The sequence below is a fragment of the Carcharodon carcharias genome, chromosome 34 (genome assembly GCF_017639515.1).
Source record: "Carcharodon carcharias isolate sCarCar2 chromosome 34, sCarCar2.pri, whole genome shotgun sequence".
Lineage (NCBI taxonomy): Eukaryota > Metazoa > Chordata > Chondrichthyes > Lamniformes > Lamnidae > Carcharodon > Carcharodon carcharias.
The window spans coordinates 22,690,373-22,713,755 of NC_054500.1; the positions used below are offsets into that span (position 1 = coordinate 22,690,373).

Below are 23,383 nucleotides of genomic sequence, written 5' to 3' on the forward strand. Positions count from 1 at the left end.
GGTGTCAGTGGTATAAAGCTATACTAACAGCACTGCCTCCTGATACATGGGCCTTGCACAAACTGCATCTTCCAGATTTCCTAAGAGGAAAGTTGCCCGTAACAACGCAAATTATTTTTTTCTAAAAGCAACAGCAGTGGCTCTGGACTCAACTCAATATAGCTGAAGCTTTCAACATTAAACAAATGCAGCTGCTGATCTCCGGATTCATCAATCAGCATATCAAAGCTCTTAATCAAAGACAACATCAAAGGACGTCTTTACTGGGATACCAGGCAGGAAATAAGGGAGGGTCAAAGCAAAGTTCATTTTAGATTTTAAAAATGGTGTACCGCATATACATATACATATTCATACGCAAATCATATACAAAAATGATATTATTTCCTGGAGATAAGAAGTTAAATCGTCCGAACTCATATGGTCTCTTTCATATATCACCTCTGTGCTCGCTGACCTTCATTGGCTCTTGGTCCAGAAACACCTCAATACTAAGAGTCCCATCCTTGTTTTCAAGTCCCTCCATGGCCTCGCCCCTCCCTATCTCCTCCAGCCCCGCAACCCTCTGAGATTTCTCTGCTCCTCCAATTCTGGCCCCTTACCCACGCCCAATTTTAATCTTTCCACCATTGGCGGCCATGCCTTCAGCTGCTTGGATCCTGAATTCTGGAATTCCCTCCCTAAGCTGCTCCATCCCTTTCCTCGAAGATGTTCCTTAAAACCTACCTCTTTGACAAAGCATTTGGTTCCTTCCTTTTTATTTTTTCATGGGATGTGGGTGTCGCTGGCTAGGCCAACATTTATTGCCCATCCCTAATTGCCCTTGAGAAGGTGGTGGTGAGCTGCCTTCTTGAACCGTTGCAGTCCATGTGGTGTAGGTACACCCACAGTGCTGTTAGGGAGGGAGTTCCAGCATTTTGACCCAGCGACAGTGAAGGAACGGTCATATATTTCCAAGTCAGGATGGTGAGTGACTTAGAGGGGAACTTGTAGGTGGTGGTGTTCCCATCTATCTGCTGCCCTTGTCCTTCTAGATGGTAGAGGTGGTGGGTTTGGAAGGTGCTGTCGAAGAAGCCTTGGTGAGTCGCTGCAGTGTATCTTATAGATGGTACTATAACTGTGCATCGCTGGTGGAGGAACTGAATGTTTAAGGTGTTGGATGGGGTGCCAATCAAGCGGGGCTGCTTTGTCCTGGATGGTGTTAAGCTTCTTGAGATTTGTTGGACGTGCACTCGTCCAGGCAGGTGGAGATCACACTTCTGACTTGTGCCTTGTAGATGGTGGACAGGCTTTGGGGAGTCAGGAGGTGAGATATTTGCTGCAGAAGTCCTAGCCTCTGACGTGCTCTTGTAGCCACAGTATTTATATGGCTAGTCCAGTTCAGTTTCTGGTCAATGGTAGCCCCACGATGTTGATAGTGGGAGATTCAGCGATGGTAATGACATTGAATGTCAAGGTGTGATAGTTAGATTCTCTCTTGTTGGCGATGGTCATTGCCTGGCACTTGTGTGGCGTGAATGTTATTTGCCACATGTCAGCCCAAGCCTGGATATTGTCCAGGTCTTGCTGCATTTGGACATGGACTGCTTCAGTATCTGTGGAGTCACAAATGGTGCTGAACATTGTGCAATCATCAGCGAGCATCTCCACTTCTGACCTTATGTTGGAAAGAAGGTCATTGATGAAACAGCTGAAGATGGTTGGGCCGAGGACACTACCCTGAGGAACTCCTGCAGTGATGTCCTGGAGCTGAGAAACTGACCTCCAACAACCACAGCCATCTTCCTTTGTGCTAGGTATGACTCCAACCAGTAGAGTGTTTGCCCCGATTTCCATTGACTCCAGTTTTGCTAGAGATCCTTGATGCCACATTCGGTCAAATGCTGCCTTGATGTCAAGGGCAGTCACTCTCACCTCACATCAGGAGTTCAGCTGATTTGTCCATGTTTGGACCAAGGCTGTAATGAGGTCAGGAGCTGAGCGGCCCTGACGGAACCCAAACTGAGTGTCAGTGAGCAGGTTATTACTAAGCAAGTGCTGCTTGATAGTACTGTTGACGATCCCTTCCATCACTTTGGCCTTTTCTAAACCTGTCCTAATTCTGTGGCTCGATGGATAATTTTGATTGATAACACTCGTATGCAGCACCCTGGGACATTTTACTTTTAAAAGGTGCTATATAAATGCAAGTTATTGTTGACAAATGTCCTGCTGTCAATGTCAACAACTTCTAGTTTGTTTCTCATACACAGAGGCATCTCTGACTGTTTACTGAATAGGAAATAGAGACTGCTGAACTGGTCTGATAATCCCGGTCTATTCCCACTCCCAGGCCTCCTTGACGTAGTCCAGGCCCGACACCCACTGGAACCTGTCGGGAATGCTGAGGGAGAGGGATGAGTGTGGAGGGAGTTCTTGGGCCCTTTGGGAAGGGTCCCTACCTGCTCAGTGGACCAGAGGGGCTCCAGGTAGATAGAGGGTCAATCATTCCTGGTCAGACTTGGTGGAAGATTCCAGCTCCTTCACACCTGGTGATCTTGGTGGGATGAATATTGGGTGGTAGATACATGATAAGAATATAAATAATGTCAGGGATCAACAGACTCAGGAGTTCTCACACACTGACACACACACACACACTCTGACACACACACACACACACACACACAGACACACACACACACATACACTCTGACACACACACTCTGACACACACACACACTGACACACACACACACACACACACAGACACACACACACACACACACACACACACACACTGACACACACACACACACACACACTGACACACACACACACACACACTGACACACACACACACACACACAGACACACACACACACACACACACACACATACACTCTGACACACACACTCTGACACACACACACACTGACACACACACACACACTGACACACACACATACACACACAGACACACACACACACACACACACACACATACACTCTGACACACACTCTGACACACACACACACTGACACACACACACACACTGACACACACACACACACACACACACACACACATACACTCTGACACACACACTCTGACACACACACACACTGACACACACACACACACTGACACACACACACACACTGACACACACACACACACACACAGACACACACACACACACTGACACACACACACACTTTTCTTATTGAGCTCGGGAATTAAAACTCAGGTCTCAACTCAACAGTTAAGTGAACCTTTTGACAAAACAGGAGTGGAAATTAGAAACCAAAACAGTGAGTGCCAGGAAAACTCAGCAGGTTGGCAGCCTCTGTGGAGAGAGAAATAAGGGTTAACGTTTTGAGTCCAGTATGACTCTTCTTCAGAATGAAATCAGGCCCACAAGACAACACTTGGATTTTCTATTCCACTGGCCAAAACTAATTTCACCCCATCCGCAACCCCCCCCCCCCCGCCCCCCGCAAAAAGGAACTGAGCCGAAGGTAAGAACTGACTAAACCTCAAAGCTCCTTCAGACGAAGGAAATCTCAACTGGGAGATTAACTGCTTGACCCTGTCAGATCGCTGTGAACAGCAAAGTGTCACACCGGCATGGGATTATGCAGCCAGCACAAACTCCACCCTCCCACCACCATCTGAGTGCTGAATCTCACACACGTACAGATTACATTGGGAAAATTAAAGCCCTGGAATGTTGGCTGCTTCGTGTCTGAGAGATGGACAGCTGGGTGAGATAGCAGTGCTGGCCAGATCCTGTGAATTATAAAGAATATTCCAGCACAGAAACAGGCCATTCAGCCCATCTTGTCTGTGCTGGTGTTTATGCACCACATGAGCCTCCTCCCACCCCCTCTTCCTCTCACCCTATCCTTCTACTCCTTTCTCCCTCGTGTGTTTATCCAGCTTCCCCTTAAACGTATCTATCCTATTCACCTCGACCACTCCTTGTGGGAGCGAGTTCCACATTCTCCCCACTCTCTGGTTAAAGAGGTTTCTCCTGAATCCCCCATTGGATTTATTAGTGACTGTCTCATATTTATGGCCCCTAGTTCTACCCTACCCTACCCCCAACACCAACACTAACTCCCACCATCCAACCCTAATCTCCATCCACCCCCACCCAAAACAGTCACATGGCCCAAGTACACCCAGCATTGGGCTTGTCTGCCAGGGGAAACTGTCTCCGGAACGCTGTTCCCATACAGCCTGCCGCCTTGGACCAGCCTCTGATATGTTTGCCCCAAGAGTTAAAGAAATGGAGGGTGGAGCACATAAGCCCAAACTCCCTGAAACTGCCCAGAAATGCTGGGTATGAGAGTGACACTTAACGTGGCGAAAGGCAGTCAGTTTGATATACACACACAACAAAATACATGCAGCTGTTACATTACAGGCCTAAGCTGGGTCTGTTTCACAATATGTATCAGTTACCTCTAAGGCCCCTTAGCAAACCGCTCCAGAAAGTTTGTCCTCTCTCCCAGCACCTTCTAAACATCATTCACGACAGAAACCTGCTCAGCTGAACTGTTTACTGCCTGAAACTGGACATAAATCTACCCAGGATTATGGCCTTGTCTCTACCGCTAACTAGTGCTAGCCACAGGATTGCCAAGTCAAACCCACTGAATTGGAAAGGACTCAGCAGGAGTCTGTCGTCAGTTAATGAGTTCCCACTGACCACTCTGCTCTGTGCCACCCCACAGTACCTCACCGTGTCTCTGTGCTCTCAGCGCTTCCACATTCTTCACAGAAGCCAGTGTGTGAATTCAGAGCTGCAAAATCCTGCCCCCACACACACTCACTTCCTGTGGATAGAGTCCCACATTTCCTGCCAAATACTGAGCACTCACTTCCCTTAAGGGGGTCAGAAGTGTCTCTTTATACACTGTGACGAAGAGGCCAGATTAAAAAAACCCTTGTGAAAGGAACACAGTGACCAAACTGCTTTAGCCCTCGCTCGGAGTCTTCTGGAAGCCCTAGGCAATTTGATTCGGTGCAGTCAAGCAAGAGCACACTAATTATTGCGTGAAGGAGGTTAGCTGGCAGGATTAAAGAGAAATCTGTCTTAAAGGCAAAGTCTGAACTGAATTTGTGCTTGCACAGAAAATAATCTGCAAAGAAAAATACACAACAATTGTGCCTTCCTCGAAAAGCTTTGCTGTTTGTAGCATTGATTCTTGGAAATTGTTAAACAAATGCTCCTCATTAATTAATTTCGGGAAGGGGTCACTCGTTAAGGATTTTTCATCTTAGCTCATAGTTTTTATTCCTTCCTTTCTGAAGGTGCTGATGCACACTCAGAATCAGATGTCACAAATGGAACCTCACACTCTGGAGCTCTGCAGTGTTTTGTTGTGTGGGGATGTATTCCTGTCAGCCTGCGCCCTATCCTGGTGCCCACACGCAAGTAGTTAAAGTGGATCCACGGGCAAGGCTCTCACTTATGTGTCAGAAGGTTGTAGCTTCAAGCCCCACGCTAGAGATTTGAGCACATCTTCTTGGCTGACACTCCCAGTGCAGGACCGAGGGAGTGCTGCACTGTCAGAAGTGCCATTTTTCAGGTAAGATGCCATGTCAGCTCTCTGAGATGGACATAATAGATCCCATGGCTGCTATTTTGAAGAAGAGCAGGGGAGATCTCCCTGGCGTCCTGATTAATATTTGTCAATTGCGAGTGTACGAGAGAGAGTGAGAGTGTGGGAGAATGTGTGTACAGAAGCGTGTGTGTTTGTGAAATGTGTGCATGCATGTATGCATGAGAGAGAGCAACTCAAACAAATCTGGTTCTATTGTTCCTTGGCATTCTTCCACTGACACACTCCAGCAGAGAGCACCTAGAGAGTTCAAGAGAAATTATTATTGCTTTAAACTTGGCATTTAATTCCAACCTTGGAGTGTTGTCTTCCCAGTGAACAAATTGTGTAGGCCACCAGCAGTTTGGCTGGTGAGCAGGAGTCAACCATAACATCTGCGATAATGCAGAATACTGTCCCAATACACTTCACAGGAGCAGTTACCAAATAAAACCTGACACCAAGTCAAATAAGGAGATATCAGCACAGGTGACCAAAAGCTTGGTCGAAGAGGTAGGTTTTAAGGAGCATCTTAAAGGAGGAGAAAGAGGTGGAGAGGTTGAGAGAGGGAATTCCAGAGCTTAGGGCCCAGGCAGCTGAAGGCAGGGCCTCCAATGGTGAAGCAATTAAAACTTGGGATCTGCAAGAGGTCAGGATTAGATGAGATCTCAGACAGCTGTGGGGCTGGAGGAGATCACAGAGATGGGGAGGGGAGAGGCCTTGGAGCGATTTGAAAAGAAGGATGAGAATGTTTAAATCAAAGCTTTGCTCAACCACCTGCCCATGTAGGTCAGCGAGCAGAGGGGATGATGAGTGAACGGGACTTAGTGCAAGCTAGGACAGGGGTTTGGACGAGCTCAGGTTTACAGAGGGAGGAAGATGGGAGGCTGGTCAGGATTACGTTGGAATAGTCGAGTCTGGAGGTAACAAGAATGCGAATGAGGGTCTCGGCAGCAGATGAGCTGAATGCAGCTGGGCAGGCTTCATTCTTCATACCCAAGAGGGGTAAGGAAAATTTGGGGGAGTTGACCATATTGAGTTGGGACAAATCAGAGTGTACTGGCAACATGATTTTGTCACAAAGTCTATTGTCCCTTTTCGCTACCACATCTGAAGAAGGAAGATGGGGAGGATACATAATGCAGAGCACTGGTAACAACTGGAGGAGAGCAGGGCTCATTGTGTCTGATATATGACACATAGTAGCGTGGAATTGAGCGTGAGTGGAGTGAGCCCAATAGAGGAACAGTATTCCACAGCAGAGTGGCAAAGTATGAGCAGGTGAGTGTAAAATGGAAGCAGTTCAATTACCAAGAGGCAAAACCATTTTTAGTACATTGTCTCCTTTTTTACACTTGTCATTAAAATAAACGGATATACCTACATGAGCATTAAAATATGTCTGGGTGGGCTCAGTTGGTAATAGACACTTGCTGTGGTACAAAACCATAAAGAACAGATTGTGCCAGACTCAGTCACACCTGCGACAGGCAGAGTAACTTCAAAAAGGAAAAACTTGCATTTTTGTGGCACCTTTCACAACCTCAGGACATCCCAACGTATTTTACAGCCAACGAAGCACTTTTTTTTAAAGTGTAGCTGCTGTTGTGATGCAGGAAATGTGACAGCCAGTTTGCACACAGCAAGCTTCCATGAACAGCAAAGCAATAATGACCAGATAACCTGTTTTTTTTTGTGATGTTGGTTGAGGATTAAATATTGTCCCGGACACCACGGGGAGCTCTTCCTCAAATTAGTGTCATGGGATTTTTACATCTGCCCAAGAGGACAGACTGGGTCTCAGTTTAATATTTCATCCAAATGACAGTACCTCCAGCAGTGCAGCACTCAGGAGTGTCAGATCCTGGAGTGGGACTTGAACCCATAACTTCTGATTTATAGTAAGAGTGCTACCAACTGGGCCATGAGTTAACAAGCAAGATTGTGAACCCTGATTGCTAAGACTGGAATCACACATACTCCAACATCCAATGAATTAGACACTCTTTCAAAGGGCCAGCACAGACATGATGCACCAAGTGACCGCTACACATGCTGTATCATTCATGTGCTGTGTACATGTTGTGTCATTCTGATTGTACGAACTGGTCAGTCATATGATAGAGAGAAACATTAAGCTTTAAGGAAAGCCTGAGGCAAGAGTTTCATAGTCAAGCTTTAAAACTGATTCACAGGTTGGAGCTGCTGATGGTTTGAGGCTTACGCTACTTATAGCCACAAGGTGGCGACAATTACTGCATTTGGCTCCTAAATAAAGTCATTCAGCTGAGTGTAAACTGCCAGGCAGTAATAATCTAATAAAACTTGTGTTTATACAACATCTTGTTCCAGACTCAAGCCATTCACACAATGAGTCACTCTTTGAAGTGTAATGATTGTTGTTAATTAGGTAAATACAGCAGCTATTCTGACCAGCAACATCCCACAAACAGCAAATGACTGACCAGTTCGTACAATCAGAATGACACAACATGTACACAACATATGAATGATACAGCATGTGTAGCGGCCACTTGGTGCATCATGTCTGTGCTGGCCCTTTGAAAGAGTGTCTAATTCATCCCACTCCCCCTGCTCTTTCCCCATAACCTTGCAATTTCTTTTTCACTTTCTCAAGAATTTATCCAATTCTCTTTTAAAAGCTAATATTGTACCTGCTTCCCCCCGCTCTTTCAAACAGCGCATTCCACATCATGAAAAAAGTTTCCTTGTGTCGCCTCTGCTTTCTTTGCCAATTGTCTTACATCTGTGACCCACTGGTTACCGTAGGAACATAGGACATAGGAACCTAGGAGGAGGAGTAGGTCTTCGACCCTTCCAGTCTGTTCCACCATTCAATAAGATCATAGCTGATCTGGTTGTGGTCCCAGCTCTGCTTTCCTGTCTGCACCCCATAACCCTCGACTCCCTTGTCTAACAAAAACACAACTCAGCCCTGAATAAATTTAAGGACCCAGCCTCCACTGCCTTCTGGGGAAGGGAATTCCATACTTTAACGACCCTGAGAAAAAAATTCTCCTCATCTTTGCCTTAAAATGGAGATCTCTTATTCTCAAGATACGTCCCAGAATTCTAGTTTTCCCCCCACAAGAGGAAACATCCTCCTTGTATCCACCCTGTCAAGTCTCCTCAAGATCTTATATGTTTCAATAAGATCACTACATATTCTTCTAAACTTCATTCGGTATAAGTCTAACCTGTTCAACCTTTCTCCATAAAATAAGCCCTTCATCCCAGGAATGAGCCATGTGAACCTTCTCTGAACTGCTTCTAAAGCAATTATATATTTTATTCGAATAAGGAGACCAAAACTGTACACAATATTCCAGATGTGGGCTCACCAGGGCCCTGAGCAGCTGCAGTAAAATTTCCCCACTTTTATGTTCCATTCCCCTTACAATAAAGGCCAACATTCCATTTGCCTTCCTATTCACTTGCTGCACCTGCATACTAACCTTTTGTGATTCATGTACCAGGACACCCAGATCCCACTGTACCTCAGAGTTCTGTAATCTCTCTCTATTTAAATAATATTCTGCTTTTCTATTCTTCCTGCCAAAGTGGACAAGTTCACATTTTCCTACATTATACCCCATCTGCCAAATTTTGGTCCACTCACCTAACCCGTCTATATCCCTTAGCAGACTTTCTACCTCCTCTTGACAACTTACTTTTCTACCTGTCTTGGTGTCAAGATTTAGCTCCCATACATTCAGTCCCTTCATACTGACCATCTGGAAACAGTTTCTCATTATTTACCCTATTGAAATCCTTCATGATTTTGATCATCTCTATCAAATCTCCTCTTAACCTTCCATGCTCTAAGGCCAATCCCAGCTTTTCCAGCCTCTCCATTTGTTAATCTCGATGGTATTGAGCATGGAGAGACACAGGGGGGAATTGGTGGTGAGCGGGTGGGGGATGGTGAACAGGACCCCGGGAAAACTCCCTTCTCTCTCTCGTATGTTGCTGTGGGGTTTCCAACAATCCCCAGAACCGTTTGGACAGGTTAATAACTCATTCAGAGCACAGCAAGGTGACGAGGAGAAGGGTGAGGAGTGGAGACAGTTCTATAACATTAAATGTAAGAGCAGGGCCACAAGATCCCATCACCTCTCACACCTTGCAGACGATTTTTACACATCTTGACATCCGGTGGGAGCTGACAATATTATTATATTGTCTATCTCTGTCCTTTCCTCTGGGATATTGCCAAACAATGTGCAAACATCTGAAGCTCAGCTAAGAAGATAAACATAAGGATATGAATGATTTCAAGATAACTACAGGGGACAAGCAGTGACCTCTAGGAAATATAACATTTTTAACACTTAATCAATTTCTCCTCCTCTAACTCATTGTAGGTCCCCTCCCTCAGTCAGTCCTGCCTTGGTCAAGATGTCAACCGAGACCCATCTGCCCTTTCAGGTTGATGTGAAAGATCCCATGGCACTATTTCAAAGAAGGCCGGGGGCATTATCCCTGGTGCCCTGGCCAACGTTTATCCCTCAATCAACATCACTGAAACAGATTATCTGGCCATTGGCACATTGCTGTTTGTGGGAGCTTGCTGTGTGCAAATTGGTTGCTGCATTTCCTACATTGCAAATTGATTACACTTTAAAAAGGACTTCATTGTCGATAAGGCGCCTTGAATGTCCTGTGCTGCTGAAAGGCTGCATAAGATCTTCACACAGAAAGCCACAGGAATCTCTGCAGAGTCTGGAATAACCAATAAACAGCGATCACCTCAACCTCATTGTCAAACATAGTGAAAATCTGGAACTCTCTCCCTCAAAAAAGCTGTTGAGGCTGGGCTCAATAGAAAATTTCAAAACAGAGATTTATAGATTGTGGTTGGGTGGGGGTAGTAAGGGTTACGGAACCATAGAGGGCTGATGGAGTCAAGATCGAATGATCAGCCATGATCTAAATGAATGGGAGTTGGGGGGGAGGGGGTGGGAGGCTTCAATGTCCATCACCAAGAGTGGCTCGGTAGCAACACTACTGACCGAGCTGGCTGAGTCCTAAAGGACATAGCTGCTAGACTGGGTCTGCGGCAGGTGGTGAGGGAACCAAAAAGAGGGAAAAACATACTTGACCTCATCCTCACCACACTGCCTACCTCAGATGCATCTGTCCATGACAGTATCAGTAGGAGTGACCACCGCACAGTCATTGTGGAGACGAAGTCCCACCTTCACATTGAGGGTACTCTCCATCATGTTGTGTGGCACCACCACTGTGCTAAATGGGATAGATTTCGAACAGATCCAGCAACTCAAGACTGGGCATCCATGAGCTGCTGTGGGCCATCAGCAGCAGCAGAATTGTACTCGAACACAATCTGTAACCTCATGGCCCAGCATATCCCCCACTCTACCATTACCATCAGGACAGGGGATCAACCCTGGTTCAATGAAGAGTGCAGGAGGGCATGTCAGGAGCAGCATCAGGCGTATCTAACAACGAGATGTCAACCTGCTGAAGCTATAACACAGGACTACTTGCATACCAGACAGCATAAGCAGCAAGTGAAAGACAGAGCTAAGCGATCCCACAACCAACAGATCAGATCTAAGCTCTGCAGTCCTGCCACATCCAGTCGTGAATGGTGGTGGACAACTGAACAACTCACTGGAGGAGGAAGCTCCACAAATATCCCCATCCTCAATGATGGAGGAGCCCAGCATATCAGTGCAAAAGATAAGGCTGAAGCACATGCTACAATCTTCAGCCAGAAGTGCTGAGTGGATGATCCATCTTGGCCTCCTCCTAAGGTCCCCAGCATCACAGATGCCAGTCTTCAGCCAATTCAATTCACTCCACGTGATATCAAGAAATGGCTGAAGGCACTGGATACTGCAAAGGCTATGGGCCCTGAGAATACTCCGGCAATAGTAATGAAGACTTGTGCTCCAGAACATGACGCGCCACTAGCCAAGCTGTTCCAGTACAGCTACAACACTGGCATCTATCCGGCTATGTGGAAAATTGCCCAGGTATGTCATGTACACAATAAGCAGGACAAATCCAACCCGGCCAATTACCGCCCCATCAGTCTACTCTCCATCATCAGTAAAGTAATGGAAGAGATCATTAGCAGTACTATCAAGCGGCACTTGCTTAGTAATAACCTGCTCACTGACACCCAGTTTGGTTCCGCCAGGGCCACTCAGCTCCTGACCTCATTCCAGCCTTGGTTCAAGCATGGACAAAAGAGCTGAACTCCCGAGGTGAGGTGAGAGTGACTGCCCTTGACATCAAGGCAGCATTTGACCGAGTGTGGCATCAAGGAGCCCCAGCAAAACTGGAGTCAATGGGAATCAGGGGGAAAACTCTCCGCTGGTTGGAGTCATACCTAGCACAAAGGAAGATGGTTGTGGTTGTTGGAGGTCAGTCATCTCAGCTCCAGGACATCACTGCAGGAGTTCCTCAGGGTAGTGTCCTCGGCCCAACCACCTTCAGCTGCTTCAACGACCTTCCTTCCATCATAGGGTCAGAAGTGGGGATGTTCGCTGATGGTTGTACAATGTTCAGCACCATTCATGACTCCTCAGATACTGAAGCAGTCCATGTCCAAATGCAGCAAGACCTGGACAATATCCAGGCTTGGACTGACAAGTGGCAAGTAACATTCATGCCATACAAGTGTCAGGCAATGACCATCTCCAACAAGAGAGAATCTAACCATCACCCCTTCATGTTCAATGGCATTATCATCACTGAATCTCTCACTATCAAGATCCTGGGTTCACCACTGACCAGAAACTGAACTGGACTAGCCACATAAATACTGTAGCTACAACAGTAGTTCAGTGGCTAGGGATCCGGCAATGGGTAACTCACCTCCTGACTCCCCAAAGCCTGTCCACCATTTACAAGGCACAAATCAGGAGTGTGATGGAATACTCCTCATTTGTCTGGATGAGTGCAACTCCCACAACACTCAAGAAGCTGGACACCGTCCAGAACAAAGCAGCCTTTGAGTGGCACCACATCCACAAACATTCACTCCCTCCACCACCGACGCACAGTAGCAGCAGTGTGTGTACCATCTACAAGATGCACTGCAGGAATTCACCAAGGCTCCTTAGACAGCACCTTCCAAACCCACGACCACTAGCATCTAGAAGGACAAGGGCAGCAGATAGATGGGAACACCACCACCTGGAAGTTCCCCTCCAAGTCACTCACCACCCTAACTTGGAAACATATCGGCAGTTCCTTCACTGTCACTGGGTCAAAATCCTGGAGCTCCCTCCCTAACAGCACTGTGGATGTACCTACACCACAGGGACTGCAGCGGTTCAAGAAGGCAGCTCACCACCACCTTCTCAAGGGGCAATTAGGGATGGGCAATAAATGCTGGGCCCAGCCAGCGAAGTCACATTCCGTGAATGAATAAAAAGAAACAGGTTCCGGGGCTGAATAGACCTTCTCTCACTCCTGTGTCGATATATAAAGATCTTTGTTTACCGCATCCTGAGAACCAGAGTCTTTGAAAATCCAAATGTAAAACCCAATCCAATCACTGGCCATTGTTCCTTTTCAATCTTAATGTCGTGTGCTGCAGTCTTTCAGCCTGGAATCCTCAATTATAGTAATAGGATTGTTAAGTAACCTGACCTTAACTTCGCTCAACGCTACCCATCACATTCCTTCCAGCTTGACGCTCGCCTCTCCTGAGGGAGCTGCCTCCTCACTGGAGAGCGTCTGCACTCCTACAGGAGGCAGCGGGCATCCAATGCTTACACAGCAAGTGTTGTGTGGGTTTAGTTATTAAGAGACCATGACGGGGTATCGCAGGCTGATCCTGCGCTCAACCCGGCAGCAAACCGACTCGCACGCTTTTTGCCAGCCATGGGTATATATGACTTGCCCAGGATGTGTTGCTGGGGGTGGGGGGTGGGAGTGGGTGCAGGGGGGAAGCGAGGTTTGCTTGTGGGCAAGGTGAGGGGATGGGGAGTTGCGGATGGGCTGGAAGTGGGTCATCTCAACTGCGTTCAGCACCAGTAGGTGAATCAAGTGTTTATCGGGTCTAATGAGAATTGAATTCAGCCCAGTGACTGTTCCGGGCAGTGCAATCTAATAAAAGACTTTTTGCTCGATTGTCCAGTTTGTTCTGTCTTGACTAGTTCCTCAGTCTCTATTTCACATCAGGAGCAGCTGGTGGTCCACAGAAAAGAAAGACTCTCCTTGTGCTCGCTGTCTCTCCCGAATTCTTCAAAGAAATTCCACATCCCGATTATCAATCTTAATTTCTCCAGATATAGCAACACGTAAGACTCCCAGACACACTAGTGCCAGCTGCAAGTCAGTTGTAGACTGAGTGCTGCGTTGTTACGAGTGAGGTCTCACATTCACGGCGTAACTGTGGTCAGAGCCGTTTTTACTGAGAGGAACTAGCTTTGGCATTTCAGGGAGAAGCTGCCAACCTTTCAGTAAATTCCATCATTTCATTCATTCCTTTTAAGAACAAAAACGGAGCCTATTTTTAGATTTAGTTTCAAATCCCACCCATTCTCTCAGCCTCTCCTGTAAGTTTCTTGCCCTGGTGGGGTGGGGGGGGAGATGGGTTACAGTATCAACGCCCACCGACTCTCCCGGTAGGAACAATCCCAAGTGGCCAATATTCATTATGTAAATACAATGAATGCTTCCAAGCTATTAAACTGTGGAGGCATCTACAAGATGCACTGCAGGAATTCACCAAGGCTTCTTAGACAGCACCTTCCAAAACCATGAGCACTACCACCTAGAAGGACAAGGGCAGCAGATAGATGGGAACACCACCACCTGGAAGTTCCCCTCCGAGCGACACACCATCCTGACTTGGAAATATATCACCGTTCCTTCACAGTCGCTGGGTCAAAATCCTGGAACTCCCTCCCTAACAGCACTGTGGGTGTACCTACACCACATGGACTGCAGCGGCTCAAGAAGGCAGCTCACCACCACCTTCTCAAGGGCAATTAGGGATGGGCAATAAATGCTGGCCCAGCCAGCGAAGCCCACATCCTGTGAATAAATAAAACAACACATTTTTCAGCCGAGCCCATTCCTATGACACACAATGTCAAGTGGGAGAGCAACTGGATTAATATTTCATGTAGGAGCTCAAGCTGATTCCCATTAGGCCAACCAAATATACAGAAGTCTAACCCGTCACAACTCCTACAGCACATCCCTACATCCCTAGAGTCAATGAGTCATTTTGGCACAGAAGGAGGCCTTTGAGCCCATCAAGTACATGCCAGCTCTGTGTAGAGCAATCCAGTCAGTCCCATATTCCCTCATTCCATCCCTGTGGCCCTGCAAGCTTTTAACCCACAAGTGCCCATCCAATTTCATTCATACTGTTATGACCGGAATGGGGGGAGTATACTGTCTGTCTCCAGTTCCAATACTCCACGGGTCAACAGTGGGGTGTGTCTATGTTTGTTTGTGTGTGTGTGTGAGATTTAATTGAATTACAGGCAGTCAGTCTGGGTGCTTTGATGTAAGAAGAGAAGCTAGGTTTGAAATGTTAATTAGGTAAACATGGGGGGCAGAATTTTGCCGTCGGCGAGCAGGGGGCGGGGCCCACTTACCAACACATAAAATGACGCAGGATGATGTTGGGCGGATCCCCTGATGTCACCGCACCCCATTTAAATTTTCAGGTAGGCAGGGGCTCAGCAAAATCAGCTGCGAGCCCACCGACCTGTCAGTGGCCAATTGAGGCCATTGACAGGATCATTGAAACAATTAAAGGACCTGCCTATCTAACCTTAAGGTTGGCGGGCAGGCCAGGAGCCCCAGTGGGAATTAGAAAAAGCGTGAAACCTCATCCACTGGCGGGATGAGGTTTCATGTAGGGATTTAAAAAAGTTTAATAAAGTTTTAGTGTGATTTATGAACATGTCCCATCTCATGTGACATTGTCACATGAGGGGACATGTTAGGGAATTTTTCTTTTCTATTTGTAATCTTCTTCAAAGTGTCAACGATCTCCCTGAGGCAGCACTTAGCCTCAGGGAGATGTGCACTCTTTTGTGCGCATGCGTGAAACAGCGCACTCTCGCTTTTGGCGAACCCCCACCTGCCCGCACAGGGAGCGCATAGTGCGTAGGCCTTAATTGGCCTGCCCACGTCAAATGGCAGCGGGACCCACTTTCCCCATTGGGAGACTTCATCTCACCTGCCCAGCAGGCAGAAAATACCGCCTGGGAAGTTTGAGAATGTAAAGTGTAAAGGGAACATTTGCATTTTTATTCAAACTATAGTTGCTTGAATTCAAAGGAGGGGGTGAAATGTATACCTAGCCAGCACAAGTAGTAAGAAGTAGTGTGTTTATTTATTTTTCCCAAAGATTACTGGTGGGATTGGTACCATGGTAGAATTTTTGTTTGTAGAGAGGCAAAGTTCAAAAGGTAATGGGAATTTGCATTCAAAGAGGAAAATATGTATAAAGGAGAGATGAAAGTTTGTAAGGGAGGCATTTTAAGATCTTACAAGTGTGAAAAGCCTTCAGCGTCTATGCCTCAAACTGCTGTCTTCAAAGGACTGAAGTTAAGAAAACTCACTTTGAATTCGACTCGTTCAGGATATCAAGTTTCTTTGCCTGGGTCTTTTAAAATCCATGTGTCTTACTGTTGCCTTAACAAAAGTGTAACTGGGAATTAGATTGATTAGGGGATTTGGAAGTTACCACAGTAGTAATTTGTAGATCTATGTATGTGTTTAAAATCAATTCTCTTATTAATAAATGTTTAATGTAGTTTTATAAAAACCTATAAGACTTGGGGGTCTTATTACTACTGAATTCAAGGCACGCATCTCGAAATTTATACAAACTGCAAAATAAGTTGTTTCAAGTTTCCCTTTGGGATTTGAACAGCTCAGCATTTACCATCGGCTGTGCCATAACATACCTCAGAATGACCACTCAGTGCCCAGGTTTCTTCAACAAACAACAAAACTATTAGTTTGTTAGAAAACCAGTCTTGTCAAGTACAAAGGTGAAGTTTATTAACATACAGTATGAAATATGAAAGTATAATAATTACTCTTTCTAAATACCCTATCACACACACACTTTCTCAGCATTGATTGGGGAAACAATCGATGACTCTTGCATTAATATTCAGGCTGATTCCAGGGAGAACTTTGCAGATACCCAGTTTTACCAGGTAAAGTAACTGAGGAGCAGCTTCTATTCGCTTCAGGCTTTGGGCTGACCCTGGACTGTGAAGAGCTGTGGTCTTTGTACACAAGCAGGTGATCCCTCTTGTTTCTCCTCCAAAGCAAAACCAAAGCCAGCTTTTAAAACACAGATTTTTTGGGCGTGTTTTTTTTCAAAGTCATAAATCACCATGTGACCCTTTTGTAAACATCCACCGGGGTCAAAAGGTTTCTGGCTTCTTTGAAATTGCTTAATTACCTTATTTTGTAAAATGCCGTCTTTTCCAGGAACAGCAGCACTGTTGGACTAATCCTTTAAGGGACAAAGTCTTTTAAAAACACAAACTCTTCCAGAATGTTCTTAGTCCTTGAAGATGAGGCATTTTCTGTGATTGAAGGATTTATGACAATATTATTCATTTCTACCTCCCTCCAGATCATTACCACTCATTAAGTAAAAAGGTTCTTCCTCACGTTCCCCCTGCTTCAAGTGCTGCACTGTCAGAGGGTCAGGACTGAGGGAGTGCTGCACTGTCAGAGGGCCAGTACTGAGGGAGTGCTGCACTGTCAGAGGGTCAGTACTGAGGGAGTGCTGCACTGTCGGAGAGTCAGTACTGAGGGAGTGCTGCACTGTCGGAGGGTCAGTACTGAGGGAGTGCTGCATTGTTGGAAGTTCAGTATTGAGGGAGTGCTGCACTGTTAGAGGGCCAGTACTGAGGGAGTGCTGCACTGTCAGAGGGTCAGTGCTGAGGGAGTGCTGCACTGTCAGAGTGTCAGCACTGAGGGAGTGCTGCACTGTTAGAGGGTCAGTACTGAGGGAGTGCTGCACTGTCGGAGGGTCAGTACTGAGGGAGTGCTGCACTGTCAGAATGTCAGCACTGAGGGAGTGCTGCACTGTCAGAGGGTCAGTACTGAGGGAGCGCTGCACTGTCAGAGGGTCAGTACTGAGGAAGTGCTGCATTGTCGGAAGGTCAGTATTGAGGGAGTGCTGCACTGTTAGAGGGCCAGTACTGAGGCAGTGCTGCACTGTCAGAGGGTTAGTACTGAGGAGTGCTGCATTGTCGGAGGGTCAGTACTGAGGGAGTCTTTAGGATGAGACTTTAAATTTCTCAGGTGGATGTAAAAGATCCCTCGACCATTATTCTCAAGAAGAACAGGAAAGTTCTCCCTGGTGTCCTGGTCAGCGTCTGGTCATTATCATGTTGCAGTTTGTGGGCATTTTCTGTACAGAGATTGGCTGCTGCATTTCCGATATTGTGACAGTGACCACACATCAAAAGCACCTATAAAGTGCTTTGGGATGTCCTGAGATTATGAAACGCAAGTCTTTCTTTCTTGTAAAACGCCATTATTCATGTGATTATTTGGTCCCTGAACACTGAGAGTTCCATTTGCCTTAGGAATAACAGAATTCAGTCTGATCAAATTCTCGGCCAATGTGTGTAACAGTACATTGTCCTACCAGGGATCAGGATCAGGAAAGCACTATAATTTCTCCCTCCCTAGCTCAGGGAATCCCAGGCAACTGTAATAGGTCAATGCACATCCACACTGAGATTAGCTGACATGGCAGGAACTTGGAAATGAACTTGAGATCTTTTTCATTTGATGGCTCATCTATTCACACTCTGAGGTCTCTGCATTCCTCCCTATCTCCCTCCAGCACTACAACCCTCCCTTTCTCTAATCTGCTCCAGTCCTACAGCCCTGTTAATGTCAGAGTCCTGTCACAATGAAGTGCATGCTCTAGTTGTAAGTGAGAGCAGCTGTTACGAATTGGGTAAATGTTAGGGCATTATTCTTAAGTATATATAAGAACCGGTTTCCACCTGTGAGGTAGGAAGGAAAAGGGAGTCTGTTTCTGTGTTCTTTGTAACCCTCTCCAACCCTCCCGATCTCTTTAACCCTCTTCGGCCCACCCTCCTTATCTCTGTAACCCTTTCCAGTCCTCCCTCCCTATCCCTGTAACCCACTCCAGCCCTATAACCCTCTAAAGTCTCTGTCCTCCTCCAATTCTAGCCTCTTGAGCATCCTCAATTTTAACCACTCCACCAGTGATGTATGTGTCAGCGGCTGCCTGGTCCCTGAGCCCTGAAATTCCCTCTCTAAGTCACTCTGCCTCTCTCTCTCTTCCTTTTGAGATACACTGTAAAACTTACCTCTTGGTCAGCTGTGCTGATATCTCCTTAAGTGGCCTGGTGTCAAGTTTTGTTTGATTATGCTCCTGTGATGCATCTGCGGATGTTTTACTATTTCAAAGGCACTATATAAATGCATGTTTTTGTTGTTTACACTCATGGCAACATTGGGGAAAAGGGTGGAAATTTTATGAGGGAAATTTCCTCATGAATATGGCTGGATTTACTGTCGATCTATGAGGCATATGATTCATAAATTGACCACATCCTGATCTTCAGAAAGGAAGCTTCAGAGAAACAGAGGAAATAGCAGCTTACATTAGCTCTGTGTATTCCTGAGAGTGCTCCCTTTCTTGTAAATCAGGTTCCCAGCTCTGATTTAATGCACTCCCTGGAGGCCACATGACCTCTCGCCTACAACCAGACAGGGGAGATGGTGGTGTAGTGGTAAGATCATGGGACTAGTAATCCAGACTGATGCTCTGGGGATGGCAGTGGACGGCCATTATTTCAAAGAGGAGTTGCCCCATGTTGGCCAATATTTATCCCTCAACCAATATCATTAAAATCAGGTTATCTGGTCATTATCTCAATGCTGTTTGTGGGAGCTTGCTGTGCGCAAATTGGCTGCTGCATTTCCTATATTACAACAGTGGTGACGCTTCAGGAATATCTCATTGGGCGGAAAGCACTTTAGGACGTCCTGAGGTTGTGAAAGGCGCTATATAAATGCAAGTCTTTCCTTCTTTCTTGGCTTGGACAGTTGAGACTTAGCTTTAACTCAGTGTATCCCAGACTGCCTGGGGGATGGACTGTTGGCTGAGGTAGTGGGGAGGACCAGTGTGCTTGGACAAGAGGCAATGATTTCCATAGAGAGACGGGTGTGGGGGAAGGGAAAGGAACAAAGAAAACACACTGGGAGGTGCAGTAAAACTTGAATGGTCACAGGGGTCGAGCAGTCCACCTGTTAGTAAGGGAGACCCTATGGGATAGGATTGGTCCCAGTGATGGTGTCACATTCAGACAGCGACTGAGTGAACACAGACACAGCTTGTGTTCTGCAGCTTCTAAATCCAGCATCAGACTCAGACAGCGACATTCCCACCCCTGGATGCCACATCTCACTCTGCACTAATCTAAAATAGAGCCTCTCAGAGTTACAGCGAGTAGTATCGCTCCTGATGTCCACACACTGCTCTCTCGCTGTTGTACAGACCCGGGATGGAGGGTTTGTCCGGGGTCTGCGCCCGATCAGCCATGGCTCAGTGGATAGCACCCTCGCCCCTGAGTCAGAAAGCCCTGGATTTAAGTCCCACTCCAGACGCTTAAGCATTTTAATCTAAGTTGACACTCACAGTGCAGTACTGAGGGAGTGTTGCACTGGCAGAGGCGCTGTCTTTCAACTGCTATCCCGTCCATCCTCTCAGTGGATGCAAAGGATCCCATGGCACTATTTCAAAGAGGGGCAGGGGGGTAATCCCCAATGTGCTGGCAAAGATTTATCCCTTGATCAACATCGCCAAAAACAAATCCCTGTTAATGGGATCTTGCTGTGCACAATTAGCTACTTCATTTTCTACAGGACAATGACACTAAAAGTACTTCATTGGTGGTAAATGCCTTGCAATGTCCTGAGGCTATGAAAGGCACTATTTACCTTTTATTTAACATGAGTGTTTGATAACAAACTGAATAATGAAGGCTTTGTGATGGGCACAGCATCTGAGGGCCTAACAGCCAATCCTGAATCCCCAGCATGTTGGGCTACACATCCGCAGGCTGGAAGGTCTATAGATTACAGATCAGCATTCTCGCTCAGTGATGTCTAGAACGTAGCACTGAAATACCAGGTGTTTGCTGTACTGCTGCTCTACCACGTGTAGGCTTGAGTCACCTTATCAGTACAGGTAAGGGGAGTATGCTCTGTACTTAACTCGCTGCGTAACTGTCCGTTTCCTGACTCTGAGGCCTGAAGACAACATGTTTCATTTCCCCATTTTACTCCAAAGGGATTTTTTTCCTTTATTTTCTCCATCTCTTTCCTTAAGGTGCAGACCAAGGCTCCTTCAACAGCATCTTCCAAACCCTACCCTTCAACCTCTACCGCCTAGAAGGACAAGAGCAGCAGACACATGGGAACACCACCACCTGGAAGTTCCCCTCCAAGTCACTCACCATCCTGACTTGGAAATATATCGGCTGTTCCTTCACTGTCACTGGGTCAAAATCCTGGAACTCCCTCCCTAACAGCACTGTGGGTGTACCTACACCATATGGACTGCAGTAGTTCAAGAAGGCAGCTCACCACCACCTTCTCAAGGGGCAATCAGGGATGGGCAATAAATGCTGGCCCGGCCAGCAAAGCCCACATCCTGCGAACAAATAAATTTTAAAAAAGACCTACATTTGCATGTACAGTCACTAGAGTGGGAGCATTGACACAATATTCAACTGTACTGGGGCATGAAAACTCAGCTAATCACATACTCACATGACTTTACCCAGGTGGGTGCCCATCAGAAGCAACCACCACATATCTTCCATTTATATAGCGCCTTTAGTGTAGTCAAATATCCCAAGGTGCTTCACTGGACCATTATCAGACAGGATTTGACACTGAGCCACATAAGGAGATATTAGGACAGGGGACCAAAAACTTGGTCAATGAGGTAGACTTTCAGGAATGTTGCTACAAAGGAGAGAGAGGTGGAGATGTTTAGGGAGGGAATTACAGAGGCAATTTAAGACATGGATGCCAATAGTGGAGTGATTAAAATTGGAGTAGTGCAAGAGGCCAAGATTGGAGGAGCTCAGAGATCTCAGAAGGGTATGGGGCTGGAGGGGGTTACAGAGATAAGGAGAAGTGAGGCCGTGGAGAAGGATGAGAATTTTAAAATAGAATTGGTGCTGGAACAGAAGCCATTGTAGGTCAATGAACACCGTGGGAGCGACGGGTGAAACTGACATAGCGCGAGTTAGGATTAGCAGGAATCCCTGGTAGAGAGGTTCTCTCCTTGAGCCCAGGGTTGCTGAGGTCAATTTTAACAACCCTGGAGAACCCCTCCCCCACATTCTGGCTTAGGCCAGAATGGGCTAGCGTTGAATTTGGTACTTTCCTAATCCGTATGACTCAGTGCTTTGCTAAAGGTCAGAATCTATTAGTTCCCAAGTTTTAAAAATGAAAATAGTGAACAATTGTACAAGAACAGCATCCTCATTCTTTGGTATAAAGAGGAACTAAGGCTTGAGAAATGAAGTTCAGGATGGGTGGCTGTGTCAATATGACATAAAAATAACCATTGTAAACCTAAAAAAACTCTGTGGACACCTCAGCCAAAATTTTGTTTTTGTTAGCTCATGGGATGTGGACTTCACTGGCTGGGCCAACATTTATTGCCTGTGCCTTCAAGAAAGTGATGATGAGCTGCCTTCTTGAACCGCTGCAATCCATGTAGTGTAGGTACACCCACAGTGCTGCTGGGGAGGGAGCTCTAGGACTTTGACCCAGCGACAGTGAAGGAACAACGATATATTTCCAAGTCAGGATGGATTTTTTTTTACTTGTTCATGAGATGTGGGCATCGCTGTCCAGGCCAGCAGTTATTGCCCATCCCTAATTGCCCTTGTGTGTGTGGTTTGGAGGGGTGTGGTTTGGAGTGTTCCCATGCACCTGCTGCCCTTGTCCTTCTAGCTGGTAGAGGTCATGCATTTGGAAGGTGCTGTCAAAGGAGACTTGGTGAGCTGCTGTAGTGCATCTTGTAGATGGTACACATTGCTGCTTACTGTGCGTCGGTGGTGGAGGGAGTGAATGTTGAAGGTGGTGGATGGGGTGCCAATAAATTGTGCAATATAATGGACTGCTTTGTCCTGGATGGTGTCGAGCTCCTTCAGTGTTGTTGGAGTTGGACTCATCCAGGCAAGTGGGGAATATTCCATCACACTGCTGTCTTGTGCCTTGCAGATGGTGGACAGGTTTTGAGGACTCAGTAGGGAAGTTACTCTCCTCAGAATTCCCAGCCTCTGACCTGCTCTTGTAGCCACAGTATTTATATGGCTAGTCTAGTTCAGTTTCAGGTCAATGGTCACCCCCAGGATGTTGATAGTGTCCAGGTTGTACAGACCTCATCAGTGCTGAGGTGAATGACCCAAGCTGGGGTACCTTTAGTGGTTTCATTGAATGCCTTTCACAGCCACAAGACATCCCAAGGTGCTTTACAGCCAATCAAGTGCTTTTGAAGTGTAGTTTGGTGCTGCAATTAAGGAAACATAGCAACCAATTTACACACAGCAAACTCCCTCAAGCTGCAAAGTGATAATGACCAGATCATCTGTGTTTAGTAAGTTTTCTTTTAATATTCACTCACAGGATGTGGGTATCGCTGGCTGGGCCAGCATTTATTGCTTATCCCTAATTGCCCTTGAGAAGGTGGCGGTGAGCTGTCTTCTTGAACCGCAGCTGTCCATGT

At 46.4% G+C, this 23,383-nt stretch overlaps 1 protein-coding gene across 5 annotated transcripts in view; it reads right to left on the reverse strand.

Annotated features, from left to right (window-relative positions):
- ccdc9 (coiled-coil domain containing 9) overlaps nucleotides 1–4,839 on the reverse strand; it is a 54,013-nt gene extending 49,174 nt beyond the window's left edge. The window contains exons 1-2 of one of the 5 annotated variants that reach the window (XM_041179456.1): nucleotides 4,731–4,789; nucleotides 2,442–2,536 (exon numbers count right to left, since the gene is read on the reverse strand). The gene's annotated coding sequence lies outside the window, so the exon portion shown is untranslated. Of the gene's footprint in view, nucleotides 1–2,441; nucleotides 2,537–4,450; nucleotides 4,678–4,725 lie in introns of those variants that run through there. The other 4 variants (XM_041179457.1, XM_041179454.1, XM_041179458.1 and 1 more) reach the window with 4 other exon arrangements.
- Between the last annotated feature and the right edge of the window lie 18,544 nt (nucleotides 4,840–23,383).